This window comes from Rhinolophus sinicus, linkage group LG01 (genome assembly GCF_036562045.2).
Source record: "Rhinolophus sinicus isolate RSC01 linkage group LG01, ASM3656204v1, whole genome shotgun sequence".
Lineage (NCBI taxonomy): Eukaryota > Metazoa > Chordata > Mammalia > Chiroptera > Rhinolophidae > Rhinolophus > Rhinolophus sinicus.
In genome coordinates this window covers 177,175,795-177,194,083 of record NC_133751.1, presented here as the reverse complement: position 1 = coordinate 177,194,083, position 18,289 = coordinate 177,175,795, and the positions used below count along the sequence as shown (strand labels likewise).

The window sequence follows — 18,289 nt, the reverse complement described above, 5'->3', positions numbered from 1 at the left end:
CTGATTCATTCAGGAAGAAAAATCATTAAAACCTAATGAACATCACTGACCTTTCATTACAAATCAGTGCTCATAGGTAGAATCAAAGACTGTTTCACCTTTTTGGATTTTTTTTTTTTTAATGAGGAAATTAAGTCTTTATAAGTGAGGAGAACTAACACAGAGAAACTGGGTAGATAATGGCTTTGGGAGCCTGTATCTCCAGAGAGCCAGTGCATTCTATTGTTTCGTTGATAATTGCCATTTCTGTTTTCCCTGCAGCTTTAGGGCACAAACCCTGCAATTGCTTATTGTGAGGCCTTACTAACTGATGAGCTTTCCATTCTCAACTTTTATTTCCCCTCTAGTTCACAAGAGTAGATGCTCCTTTATAATGTCAATTGCTTTCATGGGAAAGGCCTCGTTTCTCACTTAAATCTTACCAATCTCCTCTTGCTGTCCTTCCCAATCCACTTTATATTCAGTTACAAGGAATATTAACATTTCCATTATTCTAGTAAAAAACACGACCTTTTCAGCTAACCCTACTGCTGCATGCAAGGCATGGTTTTTATTAGAAGTCCCAGGAGAATATGCTACAGGACAGTGCCTTAGCAGTGTCAGTATGAACTAAATGAGGTAGGCACCAATAAAGGTCATCTGACAATTATTCCGTGGCCTCTGAGGAATGACATGCTGCTCTCAATCCTGTTCCTCTAAGACAGATGCCCGCCTCACACTCAAAAACACGACATTTAAAATGCATCAGTAGCCTGTGCATCTCTCAGCAGAGGTGCCAAGAACCAAGTGGGCCTGGAGAGTGAGATATGATTTTGTCTTTCCTCAGGAGACTCCCTGCACAGCACGGCCCAGGAATTCTGGCTGGACTTATGCCAGTGCTGACTTTGTTGTTTCTGGTCTGAGGATTAATCAGAGGTGCTCTTTATGGAAAGAAGCACGTCATGGTCCCTATAAAAAGAAAATCTATAATGAAGAATCTATAAATGGATACTTTGATACCTAAATCTAATGTATGTTTTTCGGTGTATTATTATAGAGATGAAAGGTAATGCCATAGATGGAAGCATATAACTTGACAATTGGGGCATCCATCAGAAGTTGATAAATAATTAGTTAGGCCTTCAAATCTATGCATAATTTTATTTATTTTTTCATTCTAACTAATGTTGCATATTTAATTAAACTATTTTATCTGAAAAATTAAAATACCAATAGAATGGAACATTATTAAATGGAGTTCATTTCACAAATGTTCTTGACAAAATTTCCCAGTTTCCTTTGTGTGCTGAATATAAATACCAGTTCACAAAATAATTCCTCCTTAGTTATGACATTTCAATCTTTAGTGGTAATGTTTACCATCAAGTATGAGACACCAATATATAATTTACATTGATTTTAGTCACTTTGGAATTTAAACATATTCTCCAGTCATCCAAATTTGAATATAACATATTTAAAACTGAAAAGAAAAAAACAAATATATTTTAAAATTATGTGAGTTCTACCATTTGTTATCATAGGGTGTTAGTGGAGCTGAGTTTCAAAAACAGATATGATTTACAAAACTAAGAAAAATATATATATTCATACTCAAATGAATATTTCTTCTGTACTAAATCCCTAAGAGCAAGTTTTGAGCTTTCTATAAGGTAGATCTCTGAACCACATATAAAATAGAATGTCAATTCCCTTGACTCAACACAATTTGAAACCACATCCTTAATATTTTTTTTCTCTTATGGTGATCATGGAATACGCCCTTCATGATTAGTTAGCACAGACATATAAAAGCTTTGGCTCAAATAGTCAATTTGACTTGAACATCTAGATTAATCTGATTAAAGGTTTCAAGCTTTAGCCATCACTTCTGGAATGGGTTAGAACCATCTAACACTTTAATCCATATTTTATTATCTCCGATTAACTGAACATCAGCTCTGTCCATATGCAACAAACAGATGGCAGATCTGAGAGAATGAGGATTCTCAGTACAGAGACTGTTTTAGGGTGAATGCCTGCCCCCTCCATTGACATCCAGTGAAGACTCCAGGGTCAAAGTAGAAACAAACCTAGTGTCTTAATTTAGAAAAATATGAAAGGAAACTATGTAAGGATAGTTTTATTTGAGATAATAAAACTCAAAATCCATAAATGCCTTACTAATAGAAATTACTGAAATAATTAAATTCCTTCTCCCCAAAACATTGGATTGGGAACTAATGGATATTCCTCTTACCATCACTACCTACTTCCATGACTTTGTGCCAAGCAAAACATTTCTATGTCTATTGATTTTATTTGCAAAGGATTATAATAATTTCTAGTCTAATTAATAGGGCCGTCTCAAGGATCAAAGGGGAAAAAAAGCATGCTAAAGCACTTTGAAAATCACAAAATTTCAAAGCAATGAATTATAGATCCATCTCACTTATGAATATAAGTAAAATATGACAAGGTATTAAAAGACCAATAAATTCTTCAAAAATTCAGATTTATTCCAGGAATACAAGAATGGATCAATATTAGGCGATCTATCAATGTAATTCAATGAATAAATAGGTTAAAAGAGAAAAGCGATATAATTAATCAGACCTATAAATTCCCCAAAGGCATTTGATAAAATACAACATCAACTCTCAATAAAACTCTCAGTAAACTGGGAAGAGAAGATAACTTCCTAACATGATAAAATCCTGTTTAAGAATCCTAGAGAAAACATCACCTAAACTGGTAAAGATTTAGAAGCATTTTCATTAAAACCAAAAAGAAACAAAACAAAAACCCTACTATTTATATTTGAGCATAATTTTGCATATTTAAGCCAAACCAATAAGGCAAGGATAAGAAATTAAGAGTCAAATATTGAAAAGGAGTGAAAGATCATTACCACTTGCGGATAATATAATTGTTTACCGAGAAAAAACAAAAAGATCAACTGAATAATTATTAGAATAAAAAAGATAGTGGCAAAATAAAATACATAGAAAAATTAATAGCTGTCTTATGCACCAACCTGCTTCTAAATGTAATGGTTAGGTGGGTAAGTGAGGGGAATTCCATTCAAATTAACAACAGATATTAAAAACAAGCCAAGAATAAACTTAACGAGGTATGTACAAAAATTATGTATAGAATTTCATTTAATTTGAAGTCAAAAAGGAGGATCAAATAAATGAAATACAAAAAGTTACTTGCTGGAAAGATAATATAGGCAAAATTCAAATTTTCCATTAATTAGTAGACAAATACAATAAAATTATAATGAAAAGCCAAATGGAATTGTTTCAAAGGAAGTGGCTTTACAAATAACAAAGGAAATAATATATTATTCAATTATTAGTATTGAAAAAATTTACTATCCATTTGAACAAAAGCATATAACTAAATTTTGCTTCATTCAATACAAAAAATAATTTTAGATGGATTAAAGATTAAATAAAACATAAAAGTACTCAAAAAAAATGTATGCAAATATTTGTATAGTTTGGGGGTGAGAAAGATCTCTTCTTAAATATATCAAGGCCGGAAAAACCACAGAGAACTGATTGATTTGACCACATAAAAACTTAAAACCTCAAACTGGAATATATTTGCTATATGTTCTTTAATTTACAAAAAGCGTCTGCAAACTAATTTTGGAAAAGATAAGATCACAAAATTATACAACTTCGTCAAAATTACATGAAAAGATGTTCAAACACAAATAATTATCTGTATATATACATACACACACAGATCATATTACTATTTTTGCATATCAGATTATCAAACGTTAAAAAGTTTGAGGTTATGGGGAAAAGGAAATTTTCATACACTGTTATGTTGAATATAAACTGATATAGCTTTTCTGGAAGCCAATGAGGTAATATGTTTTAAAATTTGAAACATGCATCTACTTTGATCCAGCAATATAATTTTTAAAGAATTTATCCTAAGGAAATATTTGAACAAATGGGGAAAGATATAAGTACAAGGCAGTTCAAGGCCATTCTGTCAATGATACCAAAAAAATTAGAAATAAACTAACAAAGCGAATACCTATTCACAGTAAGGACTAGCAACTAAATTACTTCCATACAACAGGATTCTATGCAGCCTTTATAATTTATAATTTATAATTTATAATGGATGACAGATTTATAAATCTTAAAATGGACAATCTGTGTATGTTTGTGTCCTTAAAAAATATGTAATAGAAGAGAACATATAGTATCAGATCTCGTTATTTACATATGACAAATCTGGAAGGACATATTCTAATTGGTAACAGTGATTATCTCCAGGGGGAAAAGGAGTGGAATTATCAAGTTGGTTTTCTCTGTATTGGTCAAATTATTTAAAATTAACATATATTATCATATATTATGAGATATAGCCATAGCATTAGTCGTAGCTCACCAATTATCAGAAAGATGTACTTTATAGAAATAATTAATGATTTCTATCTTCTTAAGAATTTCTATCTTTTTAAGAATTACTTGAGGCATAACGAAAATATTTAAAATTTCAAAGTTCATGGGCTTAATGTTATTAAAATAATTACACCAATGTTATTTTAAAGATAATACGTGTATTTTGAATATTTACTTTTCTTGGGACTGGTCAATGTATCCCTACTACAGTATGACAAAATATCCCTTAAATATCATGACAAACCTTTGTTTGGAAATTATTTTAGAATCTTACATTTTAAAACTACTGACTTTAATTAGCCTTGGTGAAAAGAATGTCCAAAGCAGAATTCAATTTTATAACGTATCTGTAAAGTTAATCTCATGAGTATTTAAACAATTAATTTAAATGAAAATGTATAGTATGTCTCCTCTTAAATCAAACTTTCACTGCCTCTAAACTTCGAGAGTAGGTATAAGTAGATGAATGTTCCCAGAGGAAGAAAAGGAGATTAAATTGAGATTTCCTGACTAGTTATTTAAATCAATTTGATTTCAATTAAATGCACTCCACTGATAATGAGATTCAAATCTGTATTGTTAGGACTTAAATATATTTCAAAGAAATTGGATTCAGCAAGAATTCCACATAGGTTACAAGAACTTTAGTCTTTCATGGCACACATCATAATTATAAAAATTCTAACCATTTTTATCAAATACAAAGTGCAGCCTTAAAAGTTCATCAAGTAGCCTTGGGCTATCCATCTATTTTCATGTCAAGATATGGGATTTCACATTTGCCTTTGCATTCTGTCCCCCTTAACACACTCCCAAGTCTTTGGGAAATACATCATAGTACATAAAAAGTGTCTTTCACTGTCTCCTAACCTACATTCCTTTATTTCTTTAATTACAACTATTGAGTTCCTTTTTAGATATAGTTTTCTTGTCTAAACTCAACTAACCCCACGCACAAAGTAGTCTCTTCCCATCCTTAGCACATAAAACACTTTTCTACCAACTGTGCTTAATTTTCTACATTTAACTTGTGAAATTCAACTAGTGAACCCAATATTCTACCTTGGATGCTACTTAAAATTGAAAACATTTTTCTGAATCATTTTTACACTCAGGAAAAATAATGGTTGTCAATATATTACAATACACTAAATCTTAATTACCACCAGGATGGTTGTATCATGGGAGTATAAACTGCATCATGAGAAATAATAAACAGTAACTAGAATAAAAATTATCTTATATCTCATGTAAATCTGAGCCAAATTCAGTTGAAATAATGTCAATTCTGATGCCTATTCTTAAGCATTGGCTCACTGTTTTAAAAAACTGCCAGGTGGCTTGCTTTCTTGGCACTGAGAGAAGTTTACCAAACCCAATGAAATTTGAAATAGTAAGGCTTCATCATCTTCGCTGTTTTAAAAATGGGATGAACATCACAGCCTTTTACAGGACTATAAATTAACACATACTGATCTCTAGGCTATCAATTTGTCTAAGCACAAAGATATTTAAGACACGATTTGAATTGTGTGTGTGTTGGGGCATGCGGGGGGGGGGGTTTATATAAGGTCATTAACTTTACTAAAGAGCTTTGAATTCTCATTTGTTGATTAAATTGACTGGCACAACCCCTGAGAGGATAAATTTCTAATACATCTACTAATATTCTCTGAAAAGGATAAGACATTTTATCCCAGGGAGTGCGAATCCCATGGTGAAGAAATAAAAGTATTCACATTACGGATTCTTCTTTAGTACTTAATCATAAAAGGATCATGGGCAGCAAGGATTCCAAGCCATGCTGGGTCAATTAAATTAAACTTATTTCAAAATAAGGTTTCATCTCTTAGATTTCATTTAAATTATCAGTGAAAAGAACATTAAAGTCATTTATTACTACAGAACTGGTAGAATGACGGAAATAAAGTACTTAATGAAATCATTTATAATCTATAATCCTTTTCCTCTAAAACAGCATTTCTACTAAACTCTTTACAATGAAAAAGCATAGTAATTTACAAATAGATTAGAGACTAATCTCTAATTAATCTCTTAGAATAAGAGACTTGACACCCCAACATATTTAAATTTAATTAGCACTGTTATCAAGGAAGCTTGTAAAGAACTAAAAAGGAAATCCATAATGACTTTACTACACTTATTTATTTTTACATTATCATCCCTAGGCGATTTCTTAATAGTAACTGTATAAATTGAGAGACAGTGACAGCTATCTTATGTTTGAGAGTGATTTAAATTCATTATTCTTTTAGAAACCTCCAAGTAAAATTACTTTCTGTTGACAAATAAAAATCAAAACAAGGAAAGTAAGAGCATCTCACATTTCTAAGAAGTGTTACACCTTTCAAAGGGCTTCCACATTCATTTCCTCATGAGATTTCCACTAGATTTTAAAGATGAGAAAGTCCAACACACAAGGAAACTGATAAAACTGTCAAAAACATATAAATCAGAGGCAGGGTTGAACATCAAACCCAGATATTTCTATTCCCAGTTGAATTTTTTCATATAAGCTCACACTATCTCTGCATTTTACTACTATACTTTCCTAGTTCTCAGCATATTTCACCCCCCACTTCACCATGGTAAGGAATGCAAGTTTACATTTCTAGCTATTTTTTATCACTGAATGTTGAATAAAAGGAGTTGTCACACTAGTTATCTCTTCCCCACAATGCTGTATTATATGGCAAAAATGTCTTTCAAAAAAGGGGGCCACAAAAAGAGGACATAGTATAGAAAATTCCTCATGATTTTGGAATATTTGAATTTTTTTAAATATATATTTATGAAGCCCCAATTTAGTACCAGGCACTGAGGTAGGTATGTAGTAGGTGGACTGTAATGGCACTTTTAGTATAAAGGATAATCATACAAACATGTAATTTAAAATAAGAAATGCTCTGCAAGAAAATACAGGGTATTTTAGGTAGAGGGGGATAACTTACAATGCTATGGGATCCTATAGGTCCCTTGAGAACTAACATTTAAGTGAGACAAATTGCCAGGCAAACAGTGAAAAGAATATTCTATGCAGAGGAAACAACACAGGAAGATCCTGAAGTAACTACACTAACAGCATGCCAGTGCAACAAATGCATAGTGAGAGAAGGCAAAAAATGAAAAGAAGCTGGAGGGTCAGGAAGAAGCCAGAGAGTCAGGAGGAAGCCAGATCAGGTGGAACTGTGAAAGCTATTTCTAAAACATGTGGAGCTTAGAGTTTAGTCTATGGAGGTTTTAAGGCAGAGAGGTGAAAGTTCTCACATTAAAATATATGTATGTATGTATATATATGAGGAGCCATTTGTAGACAGAGAGAAGACTAGAGAAAGAACAGATTTGTAAGTGGCGCTGGAAGTGCTGAGAATGCAGTTGCAAAAAATGGACTAGACCTCAGGATAAACGTCTGGGTTCAAGATGGAAATTTGGGATGTAGGAACTGTCAGGTTATTCTACAGGTTATTCAGATAATACTGTCAGTAGTATCTGAAACCACAGGACTACATGAGGTAACATAAGAAAAGAAGGTGGCTGAAAAAGAGAAGTGTATCCAGCCCTGACCTTTCAGAAAGCACATGTTGAGATCAGTAGAAGACAAGGTAACAAAGGAGATGGATAGTGAAGGCCGAACAAAGCTGAGGAGGGAACCAGAAGAGGAAGGACAGCCAAAGGAAGAGAACAACGCAGCAAGTCAGGAGTGCTGAATACTACTAAGATGTCTAGTAAGATGAAGAAAAGTGTGACTAGATTTGATAATATCAGTGCTGTTGGTGAACTTAGAAAAAGCAATATCATTGGACTGGTGGATACAGAAAGTAGAAAGTAGATTAAAAAAATGAATGTGTGGAGGATACTTACCAAAAGTTTGGCTGAGGAAGGGAGATGAGAGACAGGACAATGGCTGGAGAGGGATAAATCAAAGATTGTTTTTTTGTTTCGGTTTTTTTTTCTGTTGTAACAAGGGGAAAGAAAGAGAAAGCAATTGAGTATTAGAAAAATAAGGACAAGGCAGGGAGGAGAACTGAGAAAAAAGAGAAAAGGAGATCCAGGGCTCACGTGAAGGGAATAACTTTGACCATAGAAATTCTTCCTCCATTATAACAAGAAGGAAAAGGTGGCTGAATGCAGAAATAAGTACGTGAGCGGAATGAGTGGTGGTAAAATAATTACCATCTGGTGGCTTCTATTTTATTTCTAAAGAATAAGGCAAAGTCATGTGTTGAGGGTAGAGAAAGAGTTAGAAGAAATCAGAGGTTTGACAAGAGTGGAAGGGAAACAATCTTCAGTTGCTTTTGCTGGCTCCTCCTCCATTCACACACCTACGAACACTGTTTTGCTAAGGCAACCACCTTTAGCCATTCTGTCTACAGTCTTGAGATGGAAGTGACACTAGTCTCCCCGTCCTTCCTGTCCCCATCACTCCACCATCACCCTAGATCCTGGGATGGACATGTGCAGGTCTGGTCAACCAAAGCATTCATTACCCATGTATTAGTTATTGCTTCAATCCAGTGAACCAATCCTGCAGCTTTTGATGAAACCACTAGAAAAGAAGGCGCCCCTGGGGAAGAAGCACACTTTTTCCTCTGGGGTTCCTAACATGGTAGGACATCAATCTAGAATTATTGGCATCCTCTTTATAACATCTGGGAAGCAAACTGAGGAACACAGAGATGAGAGATGGAAAGAAAAAGAGGTCCTTATGACTTTTTGTCAGCCTCAATTCAGGGATACTCCCAGACTTACCAGTTTCTGAGCTAATACCCATCTCTTCTTGAGAGAATATGAGTATATGAGTTGGGTTGTTTGACACTTGCAAGCAAAGACAGCCTGACTAATACAGAATGACATTAATCCTTGGGGAGAGCAGGAGAGTAACTCACTAGAGAAATTATTGTCAGGCATTGTTGAGGGTCCATTTGGCCGCTGGTTACCATGAATTTGTAGTAATATCAGTAACCTCATGATTTACACTAAATAATTCAAATTCTTTGAAATTTTTAGTGATAGTACCTAACCCTTTGATATTTAGTATAATTAGCAATTTGATATAACTACTATAATACTTTAAAAAAAAACAAGCTATTTAGAAACCACAGACTGAGATGAAATATTTTCAAAAAGACACATCTGATAAAAGACTGTTATCTAAAATTTACAAATAACTCTTAAAACTCAACAATAAGAAAACAAAGACTCAAATTAAGAAATGGGCCGAAGACCTTAATAGACATCTCACCAAAGAAGATATACAGATGACAAATAAGCACACAAGAAGATGCTCCACATCATGGAATTAGGGAAATGCAAATTAAAACAACAGTAAGATACCACTACACGCCTAACAGAATGCTGAAATAGAAAAATACTAAAGGGATATAGAGCAACAGGAATTCTCATTCACTGCTGGTGGGAATGCAAAATGTACATCCATTTTGGAAGACAGTTCGGTAGCTTCTTACAAAACTAAACATACTCTTATAATAGTATACAACAATCGTACTCCTTGGTATTTACCCAAAGGAGTGGAAAACATATCCACACAAAAACCTGCACATGTATGTTTATACCGAGTTTTCCCCAAAATAAGACCTAGCCGGACATTCAGCTCTAATGCGTCTTTTGGAGCAAAAATTAATATAAGACCCAATCTTATTTTACTATAATATATGACTGGGAATATAATGTAATATAATATAATATAATATAATATAATATAATATAATATAATATAATATAATATAATATAATATAATATAATATAATATAATACAATACATATAATACCGGGTCTTATATTAATTTTTGCTCCAAAAGACGCATTAGAGCTGATTGTCCGGCTAGGTCTTATTTTTAGGGAAATAGGGTAGCAGCCTTAATTATAATTGCCAAAGCTTGGAACAACCAAGGTAGGCATCACTAAATTTGATAAATAAACTGTGATACATACAGACAATAGCATATTATTCACCATTAAAAAGAAATGAGCTATTAAGCCACGAAAAGACATAGAGGAACCTTAAATGCATATTACTAAGTGCAAGAAGTCAATCTGAAAGTATTACATACTGTATGATTCCAACTATATGACATTCTGGAAAAGGCAAAACTATGAAGACAGGTAAAAAGGATAGTGGTTGCCAGGGGTTGAGGTCGGGGGAGAGATGAACAGATGCAACACAGACTTTTAGGGCAGTGAAAATACTCTGTATGTTATCGTAGATACATGTCATTATACATTTGTCCAAATACATAGAATGTACAACACCAAGAGTGAACCTAATATCAACTAGGAACTTTGGGTGATTATGATGCATCGATAAGATTCATCTATTGTAACAAGTTACCCACTCCCGTGGGGGATGCTGATAATGGTGGAGGCTGTGCATGGGTGAGGGGAAGGGAAATGTGGGAAATCTCTGTACCTTCCGCTTAATTTTGTTATGAACCTAAAACTTCTCTTTTAAAAATGCCATTAAAAAAGTGTTTAAAAGACATTATTTATAACAACCTTTTCCTGTGTCTCAAATTTAAATCAAAGACATAATCAACGTAAGTGTAAAAAGGGTATAATACAATGTCACTCAATGTCTTAACATCTAAACTGGCAAAAAGCAAATAAGATGGTTTTCTCCTGTTTGTTTTCAGATGAGGCAGAGACTAACATTTGCCTACAGTTTAAGCAAGGGAAAACAGGCCGTATAAATTTTATTAAATTATTTAACATCCACAAACAGATGCAATAATTCATTGTCAGTGAGACAAATCATTTTCTCTCTCTCTCAATACCAATGAAGCAAATATTTGCAGGTGTTCAGTCAACATCCTTGAATAAAGCCAAACAATACAACCCTTTTATGAATAACAAAGGAAAGACAAATTGACAGGATGAGAAAATAATGAGTCATTGACAAGACAACTATTTAGAGAAGTTTAAAACAAAAGTCCTTTGAAGGATACAGAAAAAAATTTTCTTACCAAAATTTTAAATGTAAGTCATTTCATTGAACTGACATTTATCAAGCAATTGTTGGAGTGAATTCCATGAGAATTACATTATCAAGATTTGAAATCGTTTTTCCTGATTTTGCTATTCCTTTGGAATAGAAAAATGATTAGTCTTGCTCATCCTGGATTGAGAATACCCTTAGATTAAAGAAGTTCACTAAACTAAAGAAAGAAGTTTTCTGACGAAGCTTCCTAAAGAGGTTTTCGGACAAGGGACAGCTACACCCATCCAGAGAGGACTACCAGGGAAGAAGATGGAAAATTTATCTCGATACTATTCCCACTTTCTAAAGATTATTCCTCATCCCTTCAAATGCTGAGAGAGCGCTTCTCTCTGTTCTAGTCTCAGAGGACATTGAGCTCTCTGCTCCTCCCACAGTGCAGTGTCTACGTCCAGTATGCGTGTGCGTGTGTGGCTCCATTCCTGCAGAAGCAATCTTTGCTGCCCCATTTGACTTTTATTTTGTATTTTAAAAATCTTAATGCCTCTTGTTTTCCTCAAGAATCCTATTTTCTGAAGCTTTATTTAACTGTACAGACTTACCTGGACAAATCATTAATGGTCAGACCACTGTTAAGTTAGTGAAAAGATGCTGTTGAGGCTTCCAGGCGCGGTACTTGTTCTGTATCTTTGATGACGCTGGCTTTGTACCTCACTTCCATGCTGAGTGACTCTGATTATCACTGTAACCCTAAATGACTTCCGTTTTTGTTTTTTTTTGTTTTTGTATCTACATTAAACTATAAAGTTTCTATTATTGTGTTTACTTGCTATCACTATTCTGCCTTTGCCCCTGTTTTCTTGGGGGGCTTCTGTGGGGCTTTCTAAGTTTGCAGCACTCATATCCCTAGACAACTCTATCTAACTAAACTACATATGCTACTGATCATGCTAAAAATCTCCAGGTGACTAGACGTTAGAGCACAAACCATGTTATAGTGTCTTCTAGGTGTCATAGAGAAACGGGTGTTGGTCCCACGGCCAGAAAGAAATCTGCTCAGCCCACTGACAGTCTGCCTCCATAATCTTCCCTATACCAAATGGTCGCCTGCAATTATTTGTTCCAAAAATTCATGTGCCTGAGGACAAAATGGGTGATCTCTTGTCTGCAAAACATAAAGACTTTCATTCACTCTTTGTTTTAAATTAGCTACAATCTTACAGAAAGAAGTACAGTCATTAGTGAGTCAAGGTTAATACTTAATAAAATTTCAGCTTAGTTTGACAAGACTAAAATAGCACTCTCCTTTCAGCTGAGGAAACAAATTTCACTAAAATTTTCCAACACAAGACTATAAAAATGATGAGGTTAGTAGGAATCAATATCTTCCTAGATTTTGTAGTCAAATCTGTCCTCAACAAAATGAAAATAACTAAATTATAAATAACAGGATTACTGAAGAAATTATAAAACGAACGAACATTTTAGAATTGTAGTTCTAATATTTGAATTGTGCCTAAGTCTCCAATTACAGCCACATCAAATAGAGTTTTCTATCTAAAAGCATAGAAAGTTCACTGTCCTTTGCACTGATGATATGGACGAAACCTACTAATGCCTAAGAGAGGATGGAAATAAACAATTTTTTTAAAAGTACACACTAACCTCTGTTAATTCATAGAATTAAGGAACTCATTTGGATGATTAAAGCAGAAAATTCTAGTCAGGAAACCTAAGCTATATGCTACCTGTAGTGAACCAGAATAATGTGAACAAACTTAAAATATAAGGTACCATAATGGAAGTTTCCAGAGATAGGGACTCTGTTTTTGTTTTGCTCATCGTTTCATCCTTAGCACCTAATATTATTATAGTGACTCTCTTACTCACAAGTTCAATGCCTGTCTCCCAGATCTCCCTGAGAGGAGATGTCCCCAGTACCTAAGATATGCCTAGAATTTTGTAGGCACTCGATCAATATTTATGGAACAAAAGCTTGTAGATATTCCAGAGCTATACTATGATTACTATTATTATCATATTGAGCATTTACTATGGCATAGGCATTGTGCAAAGGGCCATGCTTAAGAGGTAGAAACAAGATTTGAACCCAGGCATCTGACTCCTGAACCCTTTCTCTTAAGCTACTCCAGGAGTTCAATTCCATGAGAACAGTTTCCATATAATACATGGCTTCTATATGAAGACTGGATTTTCCCCCTCAAATTGGCTATTATTTCTCCTATCATGAGGGAAAAAAATACTTCTTAAATGTTTGACTTCCATAAGAAGCTATGGAACAAAGTCTCCATGTTTAAGTAATGGTGTTTGAACCCTGAATGTGATGACTATATTTCTTTCTCAGAATTCAACTAAATTTACAAGTATGTCATTAGTCCTGCATATAAGGAGAACAGATAGCAATGATTTTATCCTCAACTGACATGGGAAAACAGCTCTCAGATTATTGGTTTCTCCAATTCAACATTATTTTCTTCTCTTCGGTATCGGAATTTACAGAATCTCGAAAGCAATGATTCAAAGCATTCAAATTAGTCAGTGCTAGCAAACTCATACAGCCAAGTGACCGTTCTCTTCTCATAAAGTTAAGAGCTTGACTTTTAATAAATTCACTTTGTATTCTTAAGTTGGATTCCGATTATGTCGTTTTGCTTGGATCTGGCTATTGTAGCACACGGTTATCACTTTGCTGACCACTCACCTTCCCTCTTACCAACCTATCAGCCTCCTCTCTTTCTCTCATTTCTTCCTTCTCCTTCTCAGTTTCCATCTGTCCTCCATATTTAACCAGTGTAGCTTATATTGCACTTCCCAAATGTAATATTATATATATATATATATATATATATATATATATATATATATATATATATATATATATATAGTTTATGTAACTTTAAATGTATTTAAAAAAACCTGAAAATAGAGAAAGAACAGAAAAAAGCTAAGGGTTATTAAGTAACTATACTCTTTCCTAGCTAATTAATGGTGTTGGAACCCAGATGTTTCTGGTCTCAAGTCTATTTTGTTTCCACTACATCAATAGTTCCCAAAGCATGGTACTGGACCAACAGCAATAGCATCACCAGGAATTTGTCAAAAATGTAAATTTCCAGGCTTCTTCCCTGGTCCACTGAATCTGGGGTGGGGTCCAAAAATGTGGGTGTTAGTAAGAAAAGGGTGAATCTGATATACCCTAAAGTTTTACTGCATTAAGTCACTAGCCCCATTCTTCTTACCATAAGAATCACCTAAGATTGCTCATTTAAATAACATATTCCCAGGTCCTACCCATCTAATTCAGTATGTGTGAGGTAGGTTCCAGGAATTCATATTGTTAACAAATGATACTCCACCTTCAAACCAAATGATTCTTATGGTCAAGAAAATTGGAAAACACTGCATCAAATGAGGATATTCAACTTTGTACACATACAAAAAACAAAGCAGACATTGCATATCATCATGTGATAGTTCCATGTTAAGACAGTTATATATTAAAACCAAATTTTTCAATACTTTAATTTTATCCATAAAGATATATATACTCCGATATTCATTATTTACAGTGGCCAAGACATGGAAACAACCGAAGTGTCCTTCAGTAGATGCTTAGATCAAGAAGATGTGGTACATATACACAATGGACTACTACTTTGCCATAAGAAAATATGAAATATTGCCATTTGCGGCAACATGGATGGATCTTGAGATTTTTATGCTAAGCAAAATAAATCAGACAGAAAAAGTTGAGAACCATATGACTTCACTCACATGTGGGATACAGAACTGAAAGCAACAAAAGGACAACACAAACAAACAAGAAAACAAGAACTCATAGACACAGACAATAGTTTAGTGGTTACCAAAAGGTAAGGGGGGAGCAAGGGATGGTAGCAGAAGGTAAAAGGTATCAAATACATGGTGATGGAAGGAGAACTGACTCTGGGTGGTGAGCACACAATGTGATATATAGATAATGTATTATAGAAATGCACACTTGAAACCTATGTAATTTTACTAATCATTGTCACCCTAATAAATTTAATTAAAAAATAAATTATATTGTTTGTTTAGAAAGAAAAGGAAGGGTACCACAAAATCAAGAAAAATAATTGGGAGTCACCACTTGAAAAATGTTAGGAAATACTGCTTTAGATAAGCAGTTCTAAAGAAGTAATATAATTCCAGTGTTCCAGAGATTAATAGCTATGTATAATTGTAGGCAACTTTGAGAAAAGCCAATGTCCATTCAAATGTAGAAAAATTAATACAGGATTTCTATTTGCATTATAAAGGATTTCTTGCTTTAAAAAAGAACTCATCACAACAGTCTTATATAAATCTGAAGTTCTTCTAGTGTTGCTAAACTTGTGTGTTTTTTTTAATGTATACAACTTATCAGAAAGGATGATTTTTGCCATTGCACACATGCAAAAAAAGTTATGCGTAAGTAAGGCAAACTCTATCATAAATCAATAACTTGAATAGCTGGTTTGGAACTACTTTAAATCTCTACTTTTATTTCCTGAGCAGTAGGCTCCAGCATCTTCACCATGTTCGGGATGTTTCAAATTTCTGGTTAATGGATTGTAGTGGTTAAATGTACTCAAATGAAGAATTTATTAAAGTCTAACCACTGCCATGCCATACAGAGTGAAATACCTTCTCTTAGTATCATGCAATATGTATGGAGTGGAAAACTTAATAATCAACACACCTATTGACCTTAATAATGTATTCGAAAAAGAGGAATGATTTGATAATGCCTGAACCAATGTTTCCCACTCTCCCAGATTATCCACCGACGAAGCCAGCGTCACCAACTCCCCTTAGCTCCCTTCTCACCCTTCCCTTCTGTAGTAACAGCTGCTCCTCCAGCCCTACTCTCCTTCTCTGTTGGGGGCCATTATAGAGGATATGAATGGGTAACATCCCTTTAATATGTGTAGGTTGCACAGATTATGCTGGGAAACACTATTCACAGCAGAAGCATTTTTCAGTATTCAAGAAATAATAGATGTGCTACCTGTAGGATAAAAACATATTGAGAGTCACTAATTAACGGGGTGTACTGCTGAGGTTCCAGATGAAATTTCCACATTCCTTATGCCCCCTTCCAAATCAGTGGCTTTCAGCAATCATTCCTTTCGCATCTAATCCACTGCCACACACTGCATTCCTAATTATAATTACCCATAATCTTTTTTTCACGAGCAGATGGGACTAGAGTTCCACAATGGGACATTTCCAATGCTAATCATTCCACTTAGTGGGTCAAATTTGCAGTCCTTACTGCCAACTGGGACTCATTCACATCCAAAGAAGCTTACTAAGAAAGTTAAATAGAATGTTCCAGATAGTTACTCATGTATTTTCAAAAGTGGGTCTGGGTCTTCTATACCCAATAGTATTGATAAGTACTTTCTGATAATAACCATAATATTTGATACATCAGTATCAGTGCATTGATCCTGAAACAATCCTATTAATATTCCTTCTGTTCGTTTTACTTAATGGTACTTTAAAGGAAGATGACATGAGAAAGACTTTTTTTTTTTTTTAAGTGTGTTTGTCCAGGACCCATCAGCTCCAAGTCAAGTAGTTATTTCAATCTAGTTGTGGAGGGCACAGCTCACAGTGGCCCATGCAGGAATTGAACCAGCAACCTTGGTGTTATCAGCACCATATTCTAACCAACTGAGCTAACCAGCCAATCCGAGAAAGACATTTTTTTAATTCATCTCAGGAAATGACATCTACCACTATCTTATAACAAAGAATTCAACATTATTTTTTAAACAAACAGTAACGTAAAGGCAGAACGCTCTGACCAATTTAACCTATTTTTTTTTTTTACTTTCAAAACATAATTTGAAATGTATTGATCAAAAAGTTCTATGTGGAAATTTGGGGTGGGGGGGAAGGAAAGGATGGACTCCACCAAGATTTCAGGAGCCTGTCCCTGTGATCATGCATTCCCATCAGCCATCTCCATGGACAAATTGACCACATGCTGGTGAAATGCTGCACTGAAATATTCCACGGCTACTGCTGCAGCTCAGCAGGAAAACACATCCAAGACCAACTCAACGAGCAGCTCATTTGGGTGGAAGTGTGTTTAACATTACAGTATTCTGCAGTCTCCAGACTCGAGAGTTTATGGCTATGCTAAATTTAACATCTGCAGTGACTTACACAGAAACAGCTTCAACTGATTAATCCATGCACCCTTATCAAAATCAGAACAATTTTCTGTTGAATAATGAATTTGGATCCATGGCCCTGCCTCACCTACAGTTAGTGCATTTTTCTGTTGTGAAAATGGCAGGAAATACTCGACAGACTATCAAAGGCTTTGATGCATTTTAAGTGGAATGATAGTTTCTGATTTTTTCATTTTTAAGAAAACAGAGGTGAGAAAAGCTAACTAGCGACCTTTTTTAAAGGACTCAAATCCAGTAGCATATCAGAGGCGTGTGTGCTGCCAGCAGGACCTGTCATTCCTGTATGTATACATGGGGAGAGCACCTCCCCTGCCTGTAACATTAAGTGCTTGCCTAGCCCTGCCAAACTGACCCTCAGATACGGGGTTCAGTGTGGCCTGGACCTATTTCTCCATCACAGCCCAAAGCTCTCCTGACTACATGCATTTCTAGAGTTCTGCTACATGAACGCCCTCATGCTACCGCCCTCACGCTGGCTTCTGTCTCTTGGCTCTGTTTGCCTCATTTATCTCTATTCTGGAAGGTCTCTGCATGCAAAACATAGAATTCAGAACCTTTCCCAGTTTCCTCAGCAATCCAAACATAAATAAACTTCATGATTTTACTTAAATTTAGAGTGTGTATGTCCTGGGTGGAGGAGGCGCGGTATTAA

General features: G+C 34.6%; 1 protein-coding gene across 2 annotated transcripts in view; it reads right to left on the bottom strand.

The window, feature by feature from the left end:
- PLCL1 (phospholipase C like 1 (inactive)) overlaps window positions 1-18,289 on the bottom strand; it is a 301,184-nt gene that overhangs the window by 65,733 nt on the left and 217,162 nt on the right. The gene's annotated exons all lie outside the window — the stretch shown is intronic.